Source organism: Marmota flaviventris, chromosome 4 (genome assembly GCF_047511675.1).
Source record: "Marmota flaviventris isolate mMarFla1 chromosome 4, mMarFla1.hap1, whole genome shotgun sequence".
In the NCBI taxonomy this organism is placed as follows: domain Eukaryota; kingdom Metazoa; phylum Chordata; class Mammalia; order Rodentia; family Sciuridae; genus Marmota; species Marmota flaviventris.
The window spans coordinates 123,756,822-123,778,924 of record NC_092501.1 but is presented as its reverse complement, the minus strand read 5'-3'; the positions used below and the strand labels follow the sequence as shown (position 1 = coordinate 123,778,924).

The 22,103-nt window shown below is 35.9% G+C and overlaps 1 protein-coding gene across 5 annotated transcripts in view; it reads left to right on the top strand.

The window, feature by feature from the left end:
• The window catches only part of Enox1 (ecto-NOX disulfide-thiol exchanger 1), a 538,862-nt gene that overhangs the window by 249,280 nt on the left and 267,479 nt on the right, over nt 1–22,103 (top strand). For 4 of the 5 annotated variants that reach the window (XM_027928919.2, XM_071610779.1, XM_071610781.1 and 1 more), the window contains one exon: nt 11,172–11,314. The gene's annotated coding sequence lies outside the window, so the exon portion shown is untranslated. The remainder of the gene's footprint in view (nt 1–11,171; nt 11,315–22,103) is intronic. The other variant, XM_071610780.1, reaches the window with a different exon arrangement.

Sequence of the window (22,103 nt, the reverse complement as noted above, 5' to 3'; positions counted from 1 at the left end):
AGAACAATGTGTATTCTGCTCTTGGGTGGAATACTGTATATTATGTCTGTTAGTTCCATTTGTTATATAGTGTTGTTCAAGCTGGCTGTATCCTTATTGATTTTCTGTGTGTATGATATATCCATTATTGGAAGTAGGATATTGAAGTTTCCTACTAATATTTCATCACTATTTTTTCCTTCAGATCTGTTAATGTTTTTTTAAAACATATATTTAGGATTTCTGATGTGGAAATATTATTTATTTACAATCACTGTATTATCCTATTGGATTGATCCTTTTTTAATTAAATGATGATGTTTGCTTCTTGTGATAATTTTTGACTTTTTGTCATTGTCTGATATTAATATAACTATGCCTTCTCTTTTTTTGGTTACTATTCACAAGGGATTTTTTTCCCCATCTTTTTACTTTAGCATATGTGTGTAATTAAATTTAAAGTGTTTCTTTTGTAGATGGCATATAGTTGTATCTTATTTGTATATATTCAACATCTTTATACCTTTTGAATGAATTTAATCAATTTGCATTTAAAGTAATTATAGATAAGGGTTTATAACTATTTGGGTAGTTGTTTTCCATCTATTTTATAGTTCTTTTATTCTTCTCTTCACTTGCTGTCTTCTTTTGTGATTTGATGATTTTTTATGTTGATATGCTTTGATTCTCCTATAGTTTGTTTTCTTTGTGACTACTATGAGACCTGAATAAAACTTCTCATCACAGACAAATGATCATAAACACATACAAAATGTATTCCATTGTTACACATGCTTACATTGTTATTGTTATCTGAAATTATTTTTCATATTGTATATCTAAGAGTAAATCTTTATACTCTTAATACTTTTGCATTGGGATTAATAACGATTTGTGTACCACTATTACAATTCATATTGTTCTGTGCATATCTATAAGTTTACCTTTATCAATGAGGTGTATGCTTAGATATGCTTTGTTATTCCAAGTTAGTGTCCTTTTATTTTTAACTTGAAGAACTTCTTTTGGAATTTCTTGTAAGATTGGGCTAATGGTGGCAAACTCCCTATGTTTGTCTTAGAATTTCTTTACCTCTCATTCAGTTTTAATGCCGTTTTTCCAGGTATAGTATTCCTGGATGGCAGATTTTTTTTCTTTTTGCACATTGAATGCATCATCCTACTCTCTTCCTGCCTGTGATGTTTCTGATTAGAAGTCTGCTGATAGTCTTGTGTAGGCTTCCTTATATGTGATGAGTTGCTTTTCTCTCTCTGCTTTCAAAATTACTTCTTTGTTTTTGGTTTTTGACAATTTTAGAACTTTTTTGTGTGAATCTGATTGTCCATTTCCCTCCCCAGTTTGAGAAGTGTTCAACCACTATTTGTTTAAATAAGCTTTCAGCCTTTTGTTCTCAATTTTCCATAATGCATATGCTGGTTTGCTTGATATCACCCCATTAATACTAGTAGACTTTCTTGACTCTTTTTCACTATTTTTTATTTCTGCCACTCTGATAACTTAGATTTATTGATTTTTTTGTTTTTATCTAGTCTGTTGTTGAAGCTATTTGATTTGTCATTTTAGTTATTAAAATTTAAGTTTCAGAATTTCCATTTGATTATTTTTATGGCTTTTATCTGTTTGTTGAATTTGAAATTTTGTTCATTCATTGTTTTCTTGATTTTCTTTTAATTGTTTATATTCCCTGTGTTCACAGAACTTTTTAAAAGATGATTATTTTGAAATCTTCTTTCAGTGTTTCATAGATCTCCATTTCTTTAGGGCTGTTTCCTGAAATTTTTTCTATTCCTTTGTGTGGTGTCATGTATTCCTGATTCTTTGTGATTCTTGTAGCTTTTCTTGATGTCTGTGCATTTAAAGAAGCAGTTTGTCTACTCTTTATAGTCTGGCTTTGGCAGGAAAAGTCCTTCATCATTCAGCCCATCCAGTGATCTGAGACGGCTGGTTGGTGTGGCCTGTGGGTAGGCCAACTGATGAGGTCTATGGGCGGTTCTGCTTTTGGGGTCTGTGGGTTGATAGGTATTCCTGTGAGGTCTGTTTGTGTGGAAATACCCTTTGTTTCTCTAATAGCACTCTGCATTTTCTTGGAAATAATTATCATGAATATTACTAGTGATGACTACTGAATTGTTCTTGTTTATCCCTAATTGTGGTACATTTATGAAAACTAAGAAATTAACATTTATATAATGTAATTAACTTTAGTCCAGTTTAATTCTGCCTTATCTAATTTTCAACTTTGTTCTTTTTCTATTCCAGGATCCAATACAGGGATTAAATTTCTTTAACCTTCACTAACCTGTGACAATTGAACAGGTTTTTCTTTTACTTTTTAAGAGTACTGGTCAGGTATTTTACATCATATTCCTCAATTTTTCCCCCTGATGCTCTGTCACAGTTAGACAAGGTTTATTAGTTCTTGGGAAGAATACCACAGAGGTTCAGTACATTTCTTATCATATCAAATGTACATACTATCAACAAACATTATAAGTGGTGATGTAAAATTTGATGACTTGATTAGGGTAGTGTCTTATAGGTTTCTCCACAATTATATTTGTTTCAGGAAAGTCATTAAGTCTAGCACATAGTCAAGGGGAGAATAAATACATTTCATCTCTTAGATGGAAGAGTATTTTTTAAAAATCTGACATGCTAAAGCAATATTTATTAACATTTATTAAACTAATAAATATTTCAAGGGGCTACTTTATGGCTGTTTAACTATCTCGGTCCTCATTGAAGTTTGGCCCATTCATTAGTATTGTTTTTTGTATTCATCATTGGATCAAACTTATAGTATGATCTACTGTATTTTTTCATCATCTCTTTATTTCTTTTACATTTTTTTTGAAATTTAGAATTCTAGAAAAAAAGTCACGTGTCTCTTCTATCTATCCAGTTTTCTATTTATCCAATAATTTATTTACAGAATGTTAGACTTGTGAATATTTTTCCCTCTGGATTATGTGATCTTTGTTATAGTTTGGATCCAGAACGTCCCTCAAAGTTTCATGGGTTGAAGGCTTTGTTGCTAATACATTAAGGTGGAGCTTTGGGGAAGTGATTGGGTCATGATGACTCTGATTTAATCAATGGATTAATCCATTCATGGGTTCATGAATGGGCTATTGAGAGGTGGTGGATACTGTAGGTTGGGGACTAATGATATGACTCCAAGATTTACTATAAAATCAATAATTAAGAAAATATAGGTAAATATAGACAGATAGATTAGTGGAACAAAAGAGATTGTCAAGAAAATAGACACACGTTTATATAGTTGATTGATTTTCACACAGGCACCACAGCAATTTCGTGGGATAAAAGAAGTGCTTATTTAAAAATGCAGGAAATTGCTGGAGCAATCCATTAACTGTTTTGAAACAAAATAAATGTTAGAACATACCTCATATCGTACACCAAAATTAATTCAAAGTGAATAATAGACTTTTACATAAAAGTAAATGAAGTATAAACCTTCTAGAAAAAAATTAGTAGAATGTCTTAGAAAAATGGAAACTATTTCTTAGGATACAAAAAAGTATTAGCATTATAAGAAAAAATTAGCAAATTAAACTTCACAAAAATTAAAAACTCTTATTAAAAGATATTTTTAATAGTCAAGACACAGTGGGAATATAATTTGCTATACATATGATAGAGAATTGAATCCAGATTATATGAAGAATCTTTGTAGCTCAACTTAAAAATACAAAGAAATCCCTTCCCAAAATGTGCACACTATTTAAACAGAACCTTCAGAGAAAGATATAAGGATGTTCAATAAATATTTGAAGTTGTAATAACATCTCACTAGCCATGAGCGAAATGCAGACTAAGTACCAGTTCACACCACTAGAATAGTTAAAAGTCAAAGGACTGGGGACAGGAACTGTTGATTAGGATGTGGCAATACAGATACTAATACAGTGCTGGTAAGGCTATCACATAGTATAGCCCTTTGTAGAAAACTAGGGTTTCTTATAAACTTCAATACATTTTTTTTTTATCAAATATACTGAGCATCTACCATATGCCAGGCACAGTACTAGAGCTGTAGACTTATTTGCAAGCATATTAACAGACCTTGAAGCCTATGTGTTAGAAAATATAATACTTATAATTCAGTGAGATAAATGTGATGGGTGTATATCATACTAGTTTTACAATTTGTATGGTCATTGTATTAGTCCACTGTGACTATTGTGATCATTGACTTTGGGTGTCCATGTGACTAGATTAAGGGACATCTTGCTAATTGGTAAAGCATTAACTAACTATTGCAGCAGGCACTGAGCCCATCCTCATCAGCTGAAAGGGAAACTCATGTGGTTTGGAACTTGATTAGAATGATCAGGCTGCCCCAATCTCACTCACTAGTTGTTGGACTGAGAGCCTCAATTCCTGGCTGGCCGTTGCTTAGAAACTTCTCTCCATGTTTTTTCAAAGGGGCCTCTTCGTAAGATGATTGACAACTCGACAGTGAATGTCAACAAACTGAGAGGGCAAGAGAGCTGTCACTTCTCACTACTTTTGTCATTTTCTAATTCTGTAGAAGTCACAAGGTGCAGCCCACACTCAAAGTGGAAGCAGGGAAGAGGAGATGAGATGCACAAGGGTGTGTATACACTTAGTGTAGCATCGAGCTACTTGGAGGGCAGTGCCTTAGGTTTCCAGGTGAAGAGGGAGAAGGGAAGTCTTTCCAAGCACAAAGAACAACCCCGTGGGCCTGGTGTGGAGACAGGGCAAGGCTGCTGGGAGGAACTGAAATTTCTTATGGCTGAGGCTATGGAGAGCTTCAAAGTTCTGTTGGTTTGTAGGTGATTCTAGGAAGCATTGGGATTCAATAAAGGAAGAAATGAAGACCAGGAGTAAATCGTATTGAAGGATCTGAAGTGGGAAGTGGGGTAGCTTTTAAATTGGAAACTACAAAGCAAAGACAAAGTAGAGATCAGGCTTCTTACTCACCCATCTATATTTAATTTTGGCTCGGCATGAAACATTTAGACAAAAAAAGGCAAGAGAGAAGATAATCAAAGCTTGCTTATGAGTCACAAGCCCTGTGTCTAACTTTGGAACCTCAAGTAATAATTCCAGCATGGTTCTGTAAAGTAAGAGAGTAAGAAAAATCATTTGGCTTTCAAATTTTGCTGCTGGTGTCTATAATGGTCAGGCTAGATAATGCATTGCTCATGCAGATACCTGTAGGAACCAGGCAGAATCTTCCTGAAAGATAGTAGGGAGTGGTGAAGATAGTAGGGAGTGGTGGCAGCTGGGTAGCTGAGGCCCTTGGTTCATTCACACACCAACTCTTAGCTCCAGCTAGACACTGACATGAGGGAATTAGTTCCCAGTGTTCTCAGATCTTGGTTTTATAATTTTATTTACTTTTTATTTTTTGGTACCAGGAATTGAACCCAGAGGCACATAACCGCTGAGACACATTCCTAGCCTTTTTTATTTTTTATTTTGAAACAGGGTCTTGCTAAGTTACTTAGGGCCTCACTAAGTTGCTGAGGCTGGCTTTTAACTTGCGGTCCTGCTGCCTCAGCTGGGATTACAGGCATGTGCCATTGCTCCCAGCTCTTATTTTAAATGTTGCCGGTTCATTCAAATGTACTTAAAACTCTGCATAGAACATGCCTAATGGCTATGTATGTTCCAGACTCATTGAGAATCACTGGAATTCCTTATAGTTAAAATATTTGTACCCTAAAATGAGAAACTAGAAAAGACATGAAATATTGTTGTGGTTTGGGAAGATTCAGTTAAGGAGGTGAGGCTTCTGGTGTGTCTGCCAGGTTGGGTAGATACACTTGGAGGAGACACACCATTTATACTTAAATGTCCATCTGAACCTCCTTTGGAACATTTTTTTTTAAAGCATATGATGAGACTTCTCAAAGATTCTGTTCAGTACATCAAGATGACCATGATACAGGCCCTTAGTTGAGATTCACTGCAATATAATGAGCAGTCTATTTCTATTTGATATAATTGTTTAGGACAGAAATAGCCTGCTTGGGGATTGAAGAGTCACACTTAAAAAAAAGTCATACTTAAGAATTATTTATTCATTTGTTAGCTTTTTTACCCAAATATTTGTCACTGTTGTAGATTATTCCAAGGGATGTTGATTTTTTCAGGATCAACTACAAGTTGGAAAGACTATTAGAAGTTTGTGCTAGTGCATGAAATGTAGCATCATGAGTTAGAATGAATGGAAAGAAGAATTGATAGGATTTCATAATTCAGTCAGAGGGATGAAGATGGATGAGGAGGGGATGATGACACTGGCTCTTCAGCTTCACTATCTATCTTAGTCCATTTGTGATGTTATAACACAACCATGTAGAATAACCACTGAATAACTGATGCACAATGAAATTTTATTTTCTATTTCTTGAGTCTTGGAAGTTAAAGACCAAGGCACTAGTGGGTTTAGTTGTCTGATGAGGACTGCTCTTTGCCTCCCAGATGATTCTTCTGCAGTGTAGGAATGCTGGGTCCTCATGTGTTGGAATGCAGAAGGGCTAGGCACCCGAATGCTGTGGTAAGCCTCTTTTCTCAGGGCCTTAATCCCATTCATGAGGAAGGAACTCTCATGGCCTTACCACCTCCTCTAGGCTCCACCTTGTAGTACATCTCATTGACAACACCTTCAAACCACAGCATTCTGCTTCTGACCTCCAAAAAATTCATTTCCTTCTTCCATGCAAAACACAATCTCTCCAGTCTCAATAGCTACAAATTCTCAATTTGTTCCAGCATCTACTCAAAAGTCTATAGTCCCCAGAGTCTTATCTAAATGAGACATGGGTAAGACTGAAGATGTCTTTCAAACTGAGGCCCACTGGGCTTGCACTGGGCATGGCAGGCTTGAAGTTGTCTGAAATGCCTTTGAGGTCATTCTCCCATGTTTTGATGAATAGCACCAGGCTTCCTTCTGTTCATATTAGTCTTTTATTGAAGGACCACTTGGGCACACTCTTGATTTGTTCTCTTTTTGGGGGACGGGGGTGTACCCAGGATTGAACACAGGGGCACTTGACCACTGAGCCTCATCCCCAGGCCTAATTATGCATGTCTTTTTTAAAGACAGGGTCTCAAGAGTGGCTTAGCACCTCCCTTTTGCTGAGGCTGGCTTTGAACTCACGATCCTCTTGCCTCAGCCTCCCAAGCCACTGGGATTACAGGTGTGTGCCATTGCACCCAGCTAGGTTTGTTCTCTTAAAGGTACTTTTTAAATCCTTCACATGACAGGCTGTGAATTTTCCAAATTTTACATTCTACTTCTCTTTTAATTACAAATTCCATCTTTAAATTGTTTCTCTCTTCTCACATTTAAGAGAAGCCATTAGCCCCCTGAATGCTTTGCTGCTTAGAGATTTCTTCCATGGAATATCCGAGTTCATTGCTCTAGAGTTCTGCCTTCCTTAGAGTCCTGGGGCAGGCCTAATTTGATCAAATACTTTGCTGCTTTACAACAAGGATGGACCTTCCTACAGTTCCTCATTATCCCTTGTTCCTCATTATCATCTGAGACCTCATCAGAAGGGTCTTTACTATCCATATTTCTACTAGAATTCTCATTATGGCTACATGGATAATTACTAAATAGGCTGAGGCTTTCCCTTCTACTCTTCTCTTCACTAGACTTGCCCTGAATGTTTTATTCACAGTGATGATATAGGCCTTTCTCAGTATTCACTTCAGACCTCTCCTGGTCTCTTATTTATCACCAAATTCCAAAACTGCTTCTACAGTAATGTCTTTATCATAACAACACCTCACCCCTCTGTTACCCATTTTCGATCTTTGTTGATTTGATACGACTGTAACAAAATAGAGTGGGTAATTTATGAGGAATAGAGATTTATTTTCTCACAGTTTGGGAGGCAGGGAATTCCAAGGTCAAGACATCAGCAGGCTTGGTTTTCTAGTGAGGGCTGCCCTCTGCTTACAAGATGGTTCCTTCTGAGAGGAGAAATGCTATATCCTCACAGGCAGAAGAAGAGGCTATCAGGATGCAGGTGAAGACTTTTTTATAAGGGCCTTAACCCTGTTAGCAAGGAGGGAGCCCTCATGTCCAGTCACCTCCTGAAGGCCCATCTCTTAATACTATTGCATTGGTAAGGGACACGTTTGAACCATAAACTCTCATGGAGAAGATGGCCCTGAGCTAGAAGCTAGAGGGTGGGGGAGAAGTCAAGCTACTGTGTGCTTCTTGGTCTTCTGTTTAGTTCAATTATTGTAAGAGCCTGGCAAGGACAAAGTGGTGGCTCAGTACACCCTTAGAAAAAGGATATATTCAGAGGGATTATATTTTAAATCTATAAGTGAGGAGATTCCTGCCAAGCTTCTTTTGAATTAAAGTCCAGAATATGGGAGGAATAGGAATGGCCATTAATGCGATAAGACAACGTTTCTGAATGAAGGATATAAAATCAAATAGAGTCTGTTTTTGCTGCTCCTGGAGAATCACAGCAACAATCATTTTGCCACTCTGTGCTTTAACAATACAGTACATCTTTCATTATACTTTCCAGAGTGAAAGGGCGTGTGGTTTCTCTCCACAGTAACAGACATGTTTTCTTGAACAATACCCAGTAAAGGTCACATTGGAGATTTAAGTCGCAAGCCCTGTGATTTAAATTTGAGGCTAGGTTTAAAAATGGTATGTCTAGAGCTTGCCAAGTTCCATTAAAAGCCCTGGTGTCATTTTGGATTACCGTTGAATAGAACAGGATCCTATGGGATATTGTACCTTTGTTTGTAGCAATACATAGATTTTCTCCTTTGTATTATTCCTTGGCTGTGTTGTTATGGTAAATATCTACTTTCATGCCAAATATTAGAAAATATAGTCAAAGTTCCTGAGTCTACTGTTTCTGTAGGATGCCTAATTTTCTGACTTTTGAATTATCATCAGAGGACTTCTGAAGAGCCTTATCATGTGAAAAGACTTGTCATGTTTATTTAGTAATAGTTTATCTTAAATGTTGCTTTCTTCCCTGAAGCATTCTCAATTCCCTACATCCCCAGCAGAGCACATCGCCAGCTTCTCTGAAGCTCAGAGCAGCTCCTACCCCAGCTGATGTTGTCATGCTGTTATGCAGCAGAACTACTTATATTTTCTAGCATCCACTGAGTTCCTACTTTGTGCCCCTTAGTGCACCAAACAGTTCATATGGATTACCTTACTTAATCTTCCAAGTATATCACACAGTGAGGAAGCTGAGGTAAGAGGGTATCATGGCCAAGGCTGTAAGTGATGAAGCAGGAGAACCCCAGCCAGCCTGGCTTCAGGCCCGTTCTTGAATTTATTAGCACAGCCTTCTTATTGTTTTTGATGTTTATAGTTTATGCTTCTACAAGGGCAGTCTGTTGCTTAGGGGGTGAGGTATACAAAGACAATCTTGTGCATTTCAGTGTTTCTAGAATTTTCCAAATTGTTGATTGACTCATAAATATTCAATGAATAATAGCTGAGTGAATACTTGAAAATTGAAGTGGGACATTCTGGCAAACAGGCATGCTGGTTTAGGAATACAACCTGAAAGTTTCATTTTGGAGAGGTATGAGGAAAAAAGAATGTTAGTATATGAGGTTTGAAGAGGAGTTTCCATTTGTTTTTTATTCCTGTCACTTAGGTTGGATTCTGTGTTCCAAACTGCCTTCCCCCAGCTCTTCTTCCCTCTTTCATGCAAAGATGATCCAGCTTTTTCACTGTTCTTTTTTCTTTTTTGCCCCATGTAACACTCCGAGGCTTCAGTTCTGCAGAACTTGAAAATACTGTCAATCATTTACCCCTGTTTGTTTATTCAAGACGTAAGCTCAAGTTGACAAAAATAAAATTTTGAAAAGTTAATGTGTGACCTCCTGGCCCCATCATTTTCTAGCCTTTCTGAGGCTTCACAAGTACAATGTGGAAATAAGCTAAAAGTTCTAAAACTCAGACAAAAGTCCGTGGCTTTAAAAGCTGGCACTTGGAGGGAAATTTTGAATTGTTTAGTTGGTGGGTACTGACCCTGAAACTCTTGTAAGAGTGGGTACTAGGACAACTGGCAGAGGGTAAGCTGTAGGGCTCTCTGAGTTGGCACTGGATCTATGAGAAACATGTAGATAATTGACTAAAAATCAGAATAGAAATCCAGAGAAAGCCTGCCAAGCCTTGTTCAGTCACCCTTAGCTATTGAGATGAATGTAGCCACAGGGAGATAGTCAAAATACTCAGGGACATCCAGGGAGGATGTGGGTTTGGTTCTTAATTGCATCAGAAAAACCATGACAGCTCTCTTGTACCATGACAGCGAAGGAACTGTGAGTCATGAGAAGGGGCCAGAGGAAGATGGGCAGTTTGGGCTGTCTCCCTGATGTAGCAGCACACAGAATCAGCACCCTCACACTAGGGACTCCATTTCCAAGGAGCACCGTCTGTGGAAGAAAGGGTGCGTCACTTAAAGCTGGATGAATTTCTGTAGGCTTGACCAAAGAAGACAAAATTTAACATGTAATTAGAACAGATTAGAAAAGATAATTTCATAATTAATTTAGTAATGTTTGAATTAATTTAGTGTATTGTGGTGGCATTATGTATCCTCTTGTCAATTCTGTTTGTGAAATATTTTTCTAAATCCAATAGGCTACAGAGTTCAGTGACGGAAAGATATAGGCTTCTAGGTTTCTAGGCTTTAGTGGACAGTCTACTAAGGTTTGAGCTCAGCAATCTGTGTGTAGGTTATCTCATCTCTAAAATGAGCCAGTTGCAGGGCTGTTTCAGAGGTCAAAGATCCTCCATGTCTGAAGCCCCTGGCACAGAGCCTCACCCTTGGTAGGCACTGGGGAATGAGCCTTGCTGCCTCTGTGCTCAGACCTGTCCACAGTTTTCCAACCCCCGCCTGCTAATTAAGGGAAAATGCAGACATGTACTTAGTTACAAAATACTGCTGACTTTTGGCTGTCTCTGAATACAGTGACGAAAGGCAATATCCCACCTTGCCATTTGTGAATAAAAAGTTTTGGGATACACAATTAGTAAAAATTAATAATATCATGCTGATAATTCCTGCAGGTGCTAATATAGTACTTCCTCACTACCAGGGATGGAACTCACAGTAATGGTACTTTGAACATTCCCTAATGGTGTATTTTTTTTTTTCTTCCAGAAGTTTCTGGCATGCCAGAGTCATTCTGTCTTCCATGGGACTTCTTTCTTGAACAACTTTCATTGAAAAGACTTTTATGAATACATTGTTTCAGTAAAGCCCCGAAGAACACATTTGTCGTCTGATCTGCTGGCAGTTTTAAGGTTTGTATTATTTTTTTCCATTGTTCTTACTGAAGATATTGTTCATTTTAAGGGATACTTTTAAAATGCATAGTAGTCATGTTCCATTTTAATAAGAACTATGCAAATAGAAATGCACAAATTGTAATCCTTTGATTTCATTGAGAGATGGATATAAATGAAAAGAAATAGGCTATACTACTTTTCATACGTATTGTATACTCTGTGGGATGCTACAAGAGTAATAGACATGAAATATACTCCACATTAATTGAAAACACATTTTAATTTTAGGTTCATAAATTTAAACTGAATAGCCAGTAAGTTTTATGTAAAGTGCCTATATCAGCTTTTAAGTACTTTGAAATAATTAATACCTTGTTAAAAATTTATATTTTGAGACATCAAAAACTAAAACTGCATTTATCAATATCAATTATTATTATTGTTATTTTTACACTTTTCAAATTACAAAATCTCAGTGCTACCAGGAAATATTCATCTTAGTTTCATGAATTATAGAATAGGGTTTGTTTAGGATTTGTGTGTGTCTGTATATGTATGTATATTAAAAGTTTGAAAAATTAACAGTATGTTGCTTACACAAGGAAAAGCTTGCTAGTGAAACAAACCTTTCATTTGGAAGTTTATGTTAGCCATTGAGATAAAACACTTCCATTTTGAAGATACTTTCTGACAAAGACCTAACCAAAGGCTAAATTCAGTTAGTTCATGCATCTTTCATAGCCGGAGAAAGAAACAGGGTATAGGGTGAAGTCTGGTGCTTGAGTGAATGGAAACTAAATGTAGAGCAAATGAGAAGGATCATAGTACTTTCTAGCACTATGACACGTCTCTTCCCAAAGGCATTGATTTCATTTGGTGGGACTTTTATTCTGTTCAAGGTGACAAATGTTTTCCCCCTAATGGAACTTTACTGTGTTTTACTATTTTATTTCTTTTATTTCTACTGAGAAATCAAAGCTGATTTTACTGCAACAGTGAGCTATATTCCAGTTTTCCCAGTGCACCCTCACTGTTGGGCTTCATGATTAGCTCACACTGAAGAGGGAGGAGGCTGGTATTTATTGAGGGAGCTGGCGGATGGGAAATTGTGCCCCTATCTTCCACCCTCCAGTCTGTCAGTGTGGTAGGATGTACAGTCTGTTGGAACCTAATAACTGTATCCATGGAAACAGAAGCACTGGAAAGGAATTGAGAAGTTACCCAAATGTTCCTGCCTAGTCTACAAGCAAGATTCTGCTTAAACTATCTGAAACCTAGAAGAGCCTATTGGTTTTTAAATTTTCATACCCAGGGATCTAGTATTCTTTTCTTTTAAATTGTGGTAAACACACAGATACAACATGAAATCTACCCTCTAACAAAATTTTAAGTGCATTTTAAATTATATGCATGTTGTAATAAAGTAAATCCTTATTACTTTTTTAATGTTGCTCGACTGAAACTTTATACCTGTTGAACACCATATCTCCTAACTCCATTCCTGGGCAACTGCTTTTCTACTTTGTTCTTCTGTAAGTTTTATCACTTTAGATACTTATATGAGTGGAATCATACAGTTTGTCCTTTTGTAACTAGATTGCATCACTTAGCCTAATGACCTCAGTTCATCCATTGTTGTCGCATATGCAAGATTTTCTAAGTCTGAATAATATTCCTTTCTAGGTATATGTCACATTCTCTTTATTCTTCTGTTGATAGACATTTAGATTGTGCACAGGGGTGAAATTGACTGTGGCAAATATGCCTTAATGAATATGGTATGCAAGTATTTCTACAAGGTCTTTTAAATTTTTTTGGATATATACCGAGTGGGATTGCTGGATCATCTATCAATTCTATTTTAAGTTTTTGGAAGAATCTCCATACTGTTGTCTTCAATGCTGCACCATATTGTATTCACACCAACAGTGTACAAGGATTTCATTTTCTCTGGTTCTTGTTATTTTGATAATAGTCATCCTGACAGGCTCATTTTAGTTTTGATTTGCATTTCTCTAATGATTGATGATGCTGAACATCATTTTATATATCTGTTAAACATTTGGATGTTTTCTTGGGAGAAATGTCTATTCAAGTTCCTTGTTCAACTTTTAATTACATTATTTGTGTTTTTGCTATTAAATTGTAGCAGTTCCTTTGATTTTTTTAAATATTAACCCCACATCACATATATTGTTAGCAAGTATTTTCTTCCATTTTGTAAGTTGTCTTTCACTCTGTTGATTATTTTCTTTGCTGCACAAAAGCTTTTTAGCTTTTTTTTTTTGTACCAGGTATTGAACCCAGGGCCACTTAACCACTGAGCCAAATCTTCAGTGAATTTTCATATTTTGTTTAGAGACAGGGCCTTGCTAAGTTGATGAGCCTGGCTTTGAACTAGCGATTCTCCTACCTCAGCCTTCTGAGCTGCTGGGATAACAGGTGTACACCACTGTACCCAGCTAAAAGCTTTTTAGTTTGATGTAATCCCAGTTCTCTATTTGCTTTAGTCACCTACATTTTTGGTGTCATATCTAAGAAATCATAGCCATAAACAATGCTACAGAACTTTTTTCATGTTTTCCACTAGTAGTTTTGTTGTCTTGGGTCTTATGTGTAACTATGATTAATTTGGGGTTGGTTTTCATGTATGATGTAAGATAATAGCTCATTTCATTCCTTTGCCTATGGATTACCATTTTTCCCAGCACAATGTGTTGAAGAGACTGTGCTTACCTTACTGTGCGGTCTTGGAACCCTTTCAAAAATCATTTGATTGAATATGCATGGGTTGATTTCTGGACTCTCTGTTCTATGCTGTTGATCTATATGGATGCCTCTAGGTTAGTACTATGTTATCTTGATTACTATAGCTTTGTAGTATATTTTAAAGACAGGAAGTATGAGGCTTCTAGTATAGTTATTTTTTTCTCAATTTTAGAATTGTTATTGTTTCTCTGTTTCTGTGAAAAATGCCATTGGGGGTTTGGTAAAGATTGCATTGAATCTATGGATCACTTTGGTTAATATGGACATTTTAGCCATCTTAGCAATGTTAAGTCTTTCAGTCCATGAACATGAGAGGTCTTTTCATTTATTTGTGTATTCTTTGGTTTTATTGTTGTTGTTAGCAATTTTTATAGTTTTTAATATATAAATATTTTGCCATTTTTGGTTGTTTATTCTGAACTATTTTCTTTTACATTATGGTGAATGAACTTGTTTTCTTAATACCCTTTTCAGACTAATCGTTGTTAGTATATTGAAATACAACTAAATTTTTATCTGAAAATTTGCTGAATTTATTCTAACAGTTATCTTTATTATTATTACATGGAATCTCTAGATATATCTGCATATAAGATTAAATCATTACGAAAAAGAAATTATTTTGCTACTGCCTTTCCAATTTTTATGTTTTCATTTCTTTTTTTTTTTTTTTGCCTAATTTTTCTGACAAAGACTTCCAATAATATGTTGAGTAGAAGATGTGAGAGTGACAACCTTGCCTTGTTTTTGATCTTAGAAGGAAATATTTAGATTTTCACGATTTAGTATGGTATCTGCTCTGAGTTTCTTATATATTACTTTTATTATGTTGAGATAATCTCCTCCTGTATCTAATTTGCTGATTTTTTTTTAATCATGAAAGAGTGCTAAAATTTTGTCAAGTACTTTTCTGCATCTGTTGAAATGCTCTTGTGATTTTAAGTTTTTTCTTTTTGGTTCATATGGTGTGTTTTATTGAATGGTTTTTGTGTCTTGAACCATACTTGCATCCCAGGGATAACTCCCACTTGCTCTTGGCATATGATGCTGTTATTGTGTCATTGAATATGTCCACTAGCATCCTTTGGTCAGCTAACATCCTTGAGGATTTTTGTAGTTGAATTCATCAGAACTACTGGCCTGATTTTTCTTTACCTGTTTGTTATGTCTGGCTTGGACCTCTGGTTATACTGGCCTCATATAAGTTTGGAAGTGTTAAATCTTCTTCAATTTTTTGAAAAGTTAATTCTTCTCTAAGTGTTTGGTAGAATTTTCCAGTAAAACTAAATCTGATCTAAAGCTTTTCTTCATTGGTAGGTTTTTGATTATGAATTCAGTCTCTTTTCTAGTTATAGGTCTGTTCAGGCTTTCTATTTCTAGATTTGATCTTGTTAGGTTATATATTTCTATTTTATTTATGTTATACAAATTTTTTGGTACTTTACTGTTCATTGTGGTCTCTTTTGATTCTTTTTATGTCTGTGTTGTCAGTTGTAATGTCTTCTTTCATTTTTTATTTTATTTATTTGGTGATACTGGTAATTGAATGCACAGTCACTGTACTACTGAGCTACATCCTTAGCTCTTTTTAATTTTTATTTTGAGACAAGGTCTCACTATGTTGTCCAGTTTGGCCTCAAACTCAGGAAGCTCCTGCCACAGTCTCCCAAGTAGGTGGGATTACAGGTGTGTGCCACCACGCCTGGCTATTTCCTGATCCGTTATTGTGTTAATTTATTTTTTCTTCTATAGACAAAATTTTTTATCAGATTTCCTCCATATCATCAGCATTTCAATTTTCAAATTGTCATTTTTCCTCTTTGGTAGAGACAAGTCCATTTAAAAACAAACAAGCAAACAAACAAAAAAACCTTTTCCTATAAAATTATATAATTTAGAATTTTACTGACCTTTATAGTTCTTTTCTAATACTCTTACATTCTTTACATTTCACTTAACTTTAAGATATCAGATGGGTTGAAGGAATATTAAAAATTATCTATTGGTGTTTCTCAATTGAGGCCAAATGCGCATCTCAAGTAGGACAGTTCTTTGTAATACAAGGCTGCACCATGCAGTTTGAAATTTTTAATAATCTTGCTTCTCAGGAACTACAAGCCAACAGCTCCTCCATACCCCAGTCATCGTGATAATCCAATTCAGACCTATTTTCCAATGTACCTCTGGAGGAGGTCTGCAACTCCCCAACTACAAAGTCCTCACTTGAAGTTGATGATACTGAAATTGATGGAGTTGAGTTCAGGGTGGAATTGGGCCCAGACACTCCTCTTTAACTGTGGATAAAATTCTTTCTCCACCTGTCATACTTTAACTCCGAGGTAACATCGCTCTTTCCAGTGTTGAGAAACACACCATCATACATATGTGGATACTCTTTTAGAGGACAAGGAATTCTGGTTTGACCATTTTTGATGCAAGAACATGGATGACGGGATGATGATATGATATGATGATATTTATTTGGTGTTATTCAGGAAAATGTCAGAAAGAGAATAGCTCTGGGATGGAGGGACACCACTGGGCCTGGGCCTCAGGAGAAATGGTGGGACTGATAGCAGGTCAGTTACTAAGAGCAAGAGGAGGATGTAGAAAATATGATATTTGAGAGAAGACCAAGAAAAGGAGAAATAATGAAGTATTTTTTCACTCTCTTTCCACCACGTGTCCTAGTTTTGACAGTCTACTCCAGGGCATAACCCTTCTCAGACATTCAAAGATGCTGATGTGAGAAGGCCAAGGGATTCCGGATTCCGGCTCAGCTCCCTTTCCCTCCCTTCAGGCCCAACACCTGCTGCCTCAGCCACCTGCTGTCTACACTCACCTGTTACCCCCTTTCGTTCGTCATGCTTGCATAGTGTGCCCAAATGACAACTTCTGTTCCTCCTGATTCTTCCAAGAGATCAAATAAAGTTATCAATTAAAAGGAGAGGACTAAGAAAAAATTGATCATTGGGAAATTTCTCCCTCTAAAGCTTTGTTAAAGTTCTGATCACATTAGACTGTTATCATAATATGGGAACAGCCTCTCCAAGGAAAAACTAATTCTCATTCACTGCTGTTTTCTTTGGGTTTAATGTAAGAAATCATTGAATTCCCTAGTCCAGAGGTTACTAAATAAGAATTCATGACTTAAGGATACAGATCTAAATAGGGGCACATCATTTTTATGGTAGGATAACACTTAGTGTCTGCCTTAGCTTCCAGGAATAAAAGGCAAGTTCAGGGATGAAAATGAGAACTGGACAGAAGAGGCATATTCTTTACTTTCTAATAAAATGAGGAGTCCTCCCTGATGAAATTTATCATTTCTAAAAGGCTATATTTGTGTAAAGAGAAAAAATACTATCAAAGGACTTCTATTATCTTGTGTTATTTAATTATTTAAAGCTCCATGACTAAGTTCCTGACTCAGGTTGTTAAAACAGTGGTTTTCCTATCCTGTCTTCTTTTATGCCTACGATTCCAAGTTATATTTGGCTTCTCAGAGTTTCTCATTTCCTGAGATGCACTACTAGCTCTATAAACATGGAAGAATAAATATTAGCTTTATGAGAACACGTTCCTCTAGTAGTTGAAAAATAGCATATCATAAAAAATACAGGGATGTAATATTGAAAATTATAGATCAATATGCCATCTTATCGTGGGTGTATATCTAATCCTCATGAAGGAAGTCTGCTTTTTCAGAAAAATGCATGCTGTGTAATACCACTTGTGTCCATGATATATTTTCATCCCTCATGCTTAACAATATATCTCAAGTGACTCTTGCCACACTGTGAAATGTTGCAGGCTTATTTTCCATCATGACTTTTTTTGTTTTTGAATGCTCTTTGGATTCTCACTATTAATTCTTGGAATTAAATATGATCCAAAGTTAATAAAATGTTTGTAGGTCCCTTTCCTGCTGGAGCCCATAGTCCTACATGAATGAACTCCTTGGGAATTACATTAGAAAAAGTTATTGCAATTTTGAAAGAAAAGAGAGTCTTTGCAGGGGACGTTAAAGTCAGTTGTCAGTCTTGCAGAGCTAATCAATGCCTAAAAGTGTGCAAATTGTTATTCCAAAATCCAGACTCTGTACATATGTAGAAGCAATGAAACTGTGTCATCCATTAACTGTGGCCCTTAAACCTTATAGTCATGCCCTGAAAGGAAAAAAAAGAGGGACTCACATGAATAGTGTATGAAGTGAAACACTCTTCCACAGTGAGAGAATGCAATACAAGTATGTTCACCTAGTACACTACATTTAGAAATGACCATCCATTTGCCACTGACTTCTCATCTCAAGGACAGCTTTTCTTTACTTCAACTCTTCATTGTTCCTCTTTCTGAATATAGAGAATAATCAGCCTTGTACATTCCTGGCTCAGAAATAAGAAAATTAGACTTATAGGAATAGTTCCTTCAAATTGTCTGAATTTCTACAGATTTTTTTCTTTTACACACAAGTTTTAAAAAGTATTCATTTTTATTATGAAGTAGTATAAGACTACAGAGAAGAATAAAGCCAATGTGTCTACCCCCATATCTTAAAATGTTGGCACTACTGTATTTCCAGCATATCCCTGTTTTTTACATATAAAAAGTAAATCACTATTCTTTCCACTCCTCTCTCCCCAAAGGTAATATCACCACAATAAGATTGTTGTATATTATTCCTGTTTTAGTCAGTGTTTGTTTCCTGCTGTGATCAAATGATTTGACAAGAACAATTAGAGAAATAAAAGTCTATTGGGGGGCTTACGATTTCAGAGGTCTCAGTCCATAGATAGCTGACTCCATTGCTCTGGGCCTGAAATGAGGCAGACCATCATGGCAGAAGGGTATGGTAGAGGAAAGCAGCTCAGGACGTGGAACTAGGAATTAGAGAGAGAGAGAGTTTCCTCTCACCAAGGACAAAATAGAAACCCCAAAGGCATGCTCTCAGTGACCCACCTCCTTCAGCCACACCCTTCCTACATAGAGTTCTCATCTACTTAATCTCTATTAGGCAATTAATGCACTGATTAGATTAAAAATTCTCATAACCCCCTCATTTCACTCTGAACTGTTTATCACACATGAGCTTTTGTGAGGCACCTCTTATTAAGTCATAACAATTCAATATTATATGTGTGTGTATATATATATATATATATATATATACATATATAATTGATGAATCGATGTGTCTGTGTCTATACATATACACACACATGCACTGTTTAATTAGCTATATCATCTCTGTGTCCAAAAGTCCTGACAGGAGCATCTTAGAGGAGGAAAAGTTTATTTTGACTCATGGTTTCAGTAGTTCAGTCCATGAGTCAACCAACTCACAGCACTGGGTCCCAGGGGAGACAGGACATCATGATGGAAGGGCACAATAGAGGAAAGCAGCTCAGAATATGGCCATGATGAAGCAGAGAGAGAGAGAGAGAGCTCTGCTCACAGGGATAAAACACAAACCCCAAAGGCACACCCCTAGTGACCTGTCTCCCTAGTCACCCCCTACCTGCCTATTGTTACTTTTCAGTAATCCATACCAGTGGATTAATCCACTGATTAGATTATACCTCTCATAATCTAATCATTTCACGATCTCACACATAAGCTTTTGGGGTACACCTAATCTCTAAGCCATAATATAATATTTTTTAAGTTACATAAATGGCAGCACACTGAATCTGTTCATACCCTCTGTGAGTTGTTTTTTTTAAATAACACTATTGTTTTTAGAATTATTTCTGTTAATATATGAATATCCATTTCTTTCAAAACAGTTAATTGTTCAATAGTTTTTCACAAATGAATTCCTCTGTGGCCATCCTCTAAAAACAGAGTATTTACCAGTCTTTTCCTTGTTCTGGATAATTACCTGTCTGCACCCATCTCATTTTTGCAGTAGATGTATGATTTTACTATATGACACTTCTGTTTTCTAGCTACATAGAATAGGCACCTGGGAAATACCCTTCTTTATATTCTGCCACAAAACCTTTTATTTCCTTCTGGTCCACAAAAGTTTCTGCTTTGTTTCTTTGTTACTGTTAGATGTATCTTTTCTTTTCTATTGACTTTTTTATGAGTAGTTTCTAATGTGGCTTTACCAGTTCCATCTCAATCAAGTATAATTGTGTGTGTCTGAAGAGTGAACAGTGACAAAGAAAACAGAGCAAAGACAAATGAGAGAGAGAGTAAAAGAAGAAAAGGGGGTTATTTCCAGCCTTGTGCTTCTGACGCTCAGCTGGTGGACGGGAGTGACACTTTTTGAAGTATATTTGTGGATTCTTCTACACCTCTTGTCTCAGAGGTCAGCTTGTTTTTAGAGGCAGTTTCTCTTCCCTTAGATCAAGAGAAAATTTCCTTTCATCTCTTTGTTTCATAATGATATTAGAAAATGTACATCATTCTTAAAAAATTTGGTACCTTGTTAAAGATTTCAGATATATCTTCTATAAAAAAATTTTAGTGTCTTGTACTGTCACAAAATGGGAGCTCTCAAAAATTCTCAAATATATATATATATATATATATATATATATATATATATATAATTATTTAATTTTTATTTATTATTTTTATTTTATATATATATATATCTTTTGATAGATTTTTACAGTTGTTTTATGGAGCATTTTGCCTAGCATGTGACAAATGATAAAATGAGTAGGCAAAATAATAAAATTAATAGATATTACAGTAATAAATATTTGTAGATGCTACATGGTCATTTGGCTTGGAGGTGTTTTAGAATTCTTATTAATCATGTTTTATCTATTGGAACACAGAACTTGAACACTTAGACTACCTGTGATTGAAAACTGAGATCTAAAAACAATTGGAAGGCTAGAGTTAACTGAGAACATAAATTCCCAAGAGATTGAAATTAAAGCATATTTAGGGTTTATAGCTTATTTAAGATTTTTTAAAGTGTTCTCTACATTAAAATTTTAAAAGCTGTATTTCTTAAATTTTAGACTACTTTTGAAATGTGTTGTTTTGACACTCTAAGAAATTAAAACATTTTTTGCCAGTTATATTTTTTGTATACACTTGTGGGCTGAGCCAGTTGCCACCATTGAGACACACACACACACACACACACACACACAACTTACAAAATTCAAGTGTAAAAGCAATTATTTCTAGAATGAACCCAGTCTTTCCTGGGTCCAATTATAGCTTTTTTTTTTCAATTATTTACTCTCTTGAAATATTGGACATTTTTGGACTATAAATGATCTTACCACTGTCCAAATGTTATTTTTTACATAAAAAGATTAATTAATAAGTATTGAGAACTTCCATAGCAATGACCTGGGTTTTTTAAATTCAAGTTTGTAGGGCTTCCCCCCTCAATCCTTATTTTTGTTACATTTGATGGAATTCTTCTAAGCTTTGTGCCAAGTTTGGTTTGCAGTAGACTTTTGTAACTGAGTATAAGTCCTCAGAAAATAGGGTTTTTGTCAGAAATTCTGACACACATTCCCTGTCGCTGCTCTGCTGGCTGTCACCATGCTGCTTGGCATGTGTGGCTGAGTGGAATCAGCAGGGGAATGCTTTTTGGTCTTAGCTCTCCATATGTTTTTAAGTAGAATTTGTTCTAGGCTAGTACTATATTCCCAGTATGAGATCATTAGTGCTGTTTTCTTAACAGTAAATTTATGATACTTATCAGTATCCATCATAATGATAGATTTATTGATGGCCCTGGGTTCTTATTTGATATGTTTACTAATACACGATAAATGTAGTAGCTTATTCTAATAAATTCTAAGCTCTGTTTCTGGTTCATTTTACTTTAGAAAACCAAATGCTTGTGCTGGTCCATCTTTCTTCCTCTCAGTTGTTACATTGGACTCTGGTCAAACTACCACCAGACTCTGCCTTCCTCTCCTTTCCTAGGGGAGCCCATTCTGTCCTCTTGGTTCTGAAATACGGCTGCTGGGTTTTGATGCCAGCCACGGTCAAGCCACAGAGAAATGAGAGATGTCTAGTATTAGGCCTGCTGTTATTTTTTTACATA